General features: G+C 41.0%; 1 long non-coding RNA gene across 1 annotated transcript; it reads right to left on the bottom strand.

Annotated features, from left to right (window-relative positions):
- Window positions 1–253: 253 nt before the first annotated feature.
- LOC128314241 (uncharacterized) lies at window positions 254–5,369 on the bottom strand. The gene is made up of 3 exons (XR_008295734.1): window positions 5,213–5,369; window positions 3,172–3,238; window positions 254–564 (listed from the first exon to the last, which is right to left on the bottom strand). It is a non-coding gene; the product is annotated as an uncharacterized LOC128314241 (long non-coding RNA).
- Window positions 5,370–5,586: the final 217 nt, after the last annotated feature.

Below are 5,586 nucleotides of genomic sequence, written 5' to 3'. Positions count from 1 at the left end.
AATAGGTACTCCCTGCTTCTCAACAAGAGAGGCTCAGAACTTCCAGCGCTGTGGTCTGCTGCTTCTTCTGTGGGCTCTCATCTCCGCCCCAGGCTGGCGGCCTCACAAGTGTGGCTTAGCAAGGATTCACCTCTATCTCTGTGAGGGAGTAGAAAGCCAGGGGCATTTGTGTTGAGGGACAGAGGTCACAGCCATCTGTTAGTTTTATGTCATTTTACACAATGACTAGAAATGGCCACATTTTCTTCAGGGCACAACATTCAGGGGGATTCCTGATCCCGTCATCCAGCTAAATTCTCTTGGTACAAGTGTAGGGCAAATGGGGACTCCATACATACTGCAAGGCTTAGATGGCCAAGTCACTGAAGGTGGGAGGGGATGGTCACACACACCCTTCCTCTTCAATCCCAGGCAGGTAAGAACAGGCCCACATTCTTCCTGTCGCACTCGCACCAGAGACTAGAAATAAAGACTTTGAACTGTGTTTTGGGCTTCTCCTCAGGCACTTGAGTGTTATTCTGGGATGAAAGCAATGTGGCCATATCCTTTTATCTGACTCATTCTCTGCAAATTGATAAAGAGAAAATAGATGCACTCATCTGATTATTCCAGTTCCACAGAAATTACCCACAAATTAAAGAGAAACTTTTAGGTAGAAATCTTGTGCTGCAGAATAATGTATAGCGCCTCTATGTATTAAATAAGAGAAAGCTGATCTTTTTTTCTGAAGGTGTTGGTCCTTCCAGAGGAGAGTAGTCTTACACAACTGATAATAGAGACTGTGATAAAATTTAATGCATCGAGGGGTGCCTGGGTGACTCAGTCAGTTAAACATCCAACTCTTCATTTCAACTCAGGTCATGATCTCATGGTTTGTGGGATGGAGCCCTGTGTCAGGCTCCATTCCAACAGTACAGAGTCTTTGTGGGATCCCATCTCTGCCCCTCCCCTACTCACCTTTGTGTGCTGTCTCTTTTTCTCAAAATAAATAAATAAATTTTTAAAAATTTAATGCATCCATTGCGCTCCTTTTAAATTATTTGACTTCACTCACTGACTGCTACTTGTGTTAAAATGACACCTCAGGGGGCGCCTGGGTGGCGCAGTCGGTTAAGCGTCCGACTTCAGCCAGGTCACGATCTCGCGGTCCGTGAGTTCGAGCCCCGCGTCAGGCTCTGGGCTGATGGCTCAGAGCCTGGAGCCTGTTTCCGATTCTGTGTCTCCCTCTCTCTCTGCCCCTCCCCCGTTCATGCTCTGTCTCTCTCTGTCTCTCTCTGTCCCAAAAATAAATAAACGTTGAAAAAAAAATTTAAAAAAAAAAAAAAGACACCTCAGTTTTGAGGGTGACACTGCCAAGTTCTGTAACCTGACAAAGGGGCCTGGTACAAAATAACCCCATAGGGTTAACAAGTGACCCCTCAGTCCAGACAAAATCCTGGAAATGGAGAACATACCAGCACAGCGAAATCCAGGTTGGTAACCTGGGACTCTGCAACAAGGTAGCCAGAGTCCTTCTCTATACACACATTTAGATGTGAGCCCCAAGTCCCTTTTCCAAGATGATTTTTTTTTTCAATCTGTAGAAAAACTAGGAGAATACCACCACCTGCCTCTTCTGTCCTGGACCAATTTTCCTAATTCTCCACGTGTTGATTTGTTTGTACAGATTACTCCAGTGGGGTTTTTAGTCTTGGTGAGAAAAGATAGAGGACCCAGATTAAGCAACTTGCCTAAACCTGAGGAGCAGAGTCACTTTTATTATGGCCCATTGATACATCTTGGCTTGAAAGGGGCAAATGCGACATTTCCCTTCCTTTCCTCTTCTGGTAATTCCAGACCACTCCCTCTCCTGTCCTCTATCTTCCAGCTGTACTGGTGAATACCTCATCTGCATAGTTAAGAAATGACATGCTACTGTCTTGTTTGCCTGTCTTGGTTTAACCTTCTCCCCAGATTCTTTCAGAGAAGGAACCACTAAAGTGCTGTGTCAGCGGTAAATATTAATTTTATTTTGTACGTTATGCTGTAACCTCCAGGTAAAATGGGAAAGGTAACATTTTTCTCAGCACTTCTCTTACCTTTTGGCCCTTTCAGGCACACATGTCAGGCTTCCAGGTTTTCTCTACTCTTCCCTCTAATACAACTTGCTTTCCAGAAAAATGAATAAATTGCTGACTCTTAAGTACAAGAGTGGCAAAAATCAGCCCCTTTCCAAAGACGTTTTCTTCAACAGAGAGCCAAAATCTCATTTTTTTTAATGTTTATTTATTTTTGAGAGAGAGAGAGCATGAGCAGGGGAGGAGCAGAGAGAGGAGACACAGAATCCAAAGCAGGCTCCAAGCTCTGAGCCGTCAGCACAGAGCCCACCTCGGGGCTTGAACTCACAAACTGTGAGATCATGACCTGAGCTGAAGTTGGACGCTTAACCGACTGAGGCACCCAGGCACCCCACACATATATACTAATATGTGCATTATATAAATGCCTGTCTTATACTAGTTATTATCAAAAAGTGTGAGAGTTACTTGCCCTCTGACTCTAAGTCACTAAATTCTTTTGATTCTTCTTATATAACTTCACTAACATCCAGCCCTGCTTTCCTATTCCCACCACTTTCCACATACGGTGGACTTTCATTTCAATTCTGAAATTCTGCAATAATCACAAGGCTACATAACTGTAGTCTCACTTGTTCTTCTGGGTTTTTAGGGTTTCAGAAGCACAGCATGCCCCTATTTAAACTCATTTTTTATTTCTCAAACACTTGCCGGACAAAACCCTACTGTTCCTTAGCCTGGCCCTCTACCATCTACCCCATTTTCACCTTGTCAAGGTTTTCTCGTGCAGCTCTCAGACTTGCCTGCAGGCCGTCTACTCCTTTCCCACCTCTGTGGCTGTGCTCACACCTCTCAGCCTGAAATGGCCTCCTTGTTCATTCTCATCTAAGAATCACACCATCTTTGAAGGTGTGGCTTAGCCCCCAACCCCATCCTCCATAGTTAAGTCCTGTCCTCCATCAATCCGCAGACCCTCCAACCTCCATAATGTGTCCACTGACTTCTCAGGACCTCACCTTCCTGGGAAGCCCTACATTGTATTATTTTTAACCCTTCATTGGCCATGCTGTCAGTGTCCTCATATTTTCAGTTATTATTTCCATTTTTATCTTACCTGATCAAAGAGATTGTAAGCCCACTAAAAGGTGGAATCTCAGGGTTTTTCTCACCATCCACAGCACCTACAACAGAGGTCTTGATAAACATGTTTTAATTGAAGGGCTTCTCCTATCATACACATGATGCTAAGATCACTGTGGCCTAAACTTAAAGAAATTGTATTTGGCTTATTTTTGAGATTTGACTGTCCATCAAGTTTCATTTTCTAAATGAAAAGAAATTAATACTTATCATTCTTAAATTACATGGGAGCAATTAATTTTAACTTTCTAGCTAACTGTACTACTGCGGATAATAATAACCTTGTCTCATTTAACTTGCTTTACCACTCTCTGCAGAAGGCTTTAATGATAAAAAAAAAAAGTTTAGGTCATTGAAACAATAAATGTTCTGAAGTGTTCAGGGTGGAATAGGTGGCCTTGCTTGTATGATAGAGTTTCTTCTCACTAGAGGGATTGAACCACAGGGTTACATACGTACTTAGAAAAGCTAAGTGTAAAAGGAACTCAAGCATGGACGATGGTTGAACTTTGTGGATTTGCAATTCCAACCTTGAAATCCTATGATTGCAAATCCTACCTGCTGACTAAGCAAGTCCTGAACAACCAAGAACTACCTTTTCCTTCCCTTGCACCTTACCTCTGAACTATGTCGTGAAATTTATTCAGATCACAGTGGTTCATTACAGTCACAACAATAAAACTTAGAGTGGATGATAAATTATAAGACAACTAGCTCTTTAGTCTAGCATTCTATATATTATCTTCTGGATTTTTAAAAGATTATTGTATATATTATAATTCTTAGTATCTTAGCCTAGATTTGTTCATACTTTACACAAAATGAAGGATTACTCTTTAAAATCTTAAAGTGTGAAGAATATGAATACCCCCAAAAAATGATAAAGTGAACCCTCATAGGAGGGACTGGATTGAAATCACAGTGGAGATACAGCCCACATTTTATATATCTCTGATTGAAATAGAAGGGTCACCACTAAGGTTAGTAACAAGTTAAGGATGTCTGCTCACCCCAGTTCTATTCAACATTGCATTGGAAGTTCTAGCTAAGGCAATTAAGCATGAAAAAGAATTTAAAATATCCAGACTGAAAAAGAAGAAGTAAAACCATTCACAGATGACATGATCTTGTATATAAAAACTCCTAAGAAGTACACATACATAAATACTAGAGCAAATAAATTAGTTCAGCAAGGTTATAGGATACAAGGTCAATATACAAAACTCAATTGCCTTCTTATACATTAGCAATGAACAATCTGAAAATAAAATTTAAAAAAACATTTCTTTTCTTTTTTTTAAGTTTTGTTCATTTAAGTAATCGCTACAACCCTTCGTGGGACTCAAATTCACGACCCCAAGATCGAATCACATGTTCTGACTGAGCCAGCCACGTGTCCCTAAGAAAACTATTTCATTTAAAATAGCTGCAAAATGGGGGCTCCCGGGTGGCTCAGTCAGTTAAGGGTCTGATTTTGGCTTAGGTCATGATCTCAGAGTTCATGGGTTCCAGCCCTGTGTCAGGCTTTGTGCTGACAGCTCAGAACCTGGAGCCTGCTTCAGATTCTGTCTCCCTCTCTCTGCCCCTCCCCTGCTCACGCTCTCTCTCAAAAGTAAACATTAGGGGGGAAAAAGGCATTCTTCTATCATAAATAAATAAATAAATAAATAAATAAATAAATAAATAAAACACTTAGGAAAACACAGGTGCAGAGGTTCCTGGGTGGCTCAGTTAAGTTAAATACCTGACTTCGCCTTGGGTTATAATCTCACAGGTTGGTGACTTTGAGGCCCACATTGGCAGGCTCTGCACTGACAGCGACTGTTTGGGATTCCTCTCTCTCTCTCTCTCTCCCCCATCTCTCTCGAGCTTCCATTCTCTCTCTCTCAAAATAAATAAATAAGCTTAAAAAAAAAAAAGAAAAACATTGGTGCAAATCTTTGTGACATGGGATTAGACAATATTTTTTTTAGATTTAACTATGGAAGCACAAGTAATGAAAGGAAAAAGGGCACCTGGGTGGCTCAGTTAGGTGTCCAACTTCGGCTCTGGTCATGATCTCATGAGTTCAAGCCCCACATTGGGCTCTGTGCTGACAGCTCAGAGCCTGGAACCTGCTTTAGATTCTCTGTCTTCCTCTTTCTCTGCTCCTCCCTTGCTCATGCTCTGTCTCTGTCTCTCTTTCAAAAATAAATAAACATTAAAAAATTTTTTTAACAGAAAGGAAAAAGAGATAAATTTGAATTTCAAAATAAAAAACATTTATGCTTTTAAAACGCTGTCCAGAAAATAGAGACAACCCATAGAATAAGAAAAAAATAGTTGCAAATCATGTATGTGATAAGACTCTAGAATTCAGACTATATAAAGAACTCTTATGATTCAACAG

The sequence above is a fragment of the Acinonyx jubatus genome, chromosome B1 (assembly GCF_027475565.1).
Source record: "Acinonyx jubatus isolate Ajub_Pintada_27869175 chromosome B1, VMU_Ajub_asm_v1.0, whole genome shotgun sequence".
NCBI lineage: Eukaryota > Metazoa > Chordata > Mammalia > Carnivora > Felidae > Acinonyx > Acinonyx jubatus.
This window is presented reverse-complemented; position numbering and strand designations above follow the sequence as displayed.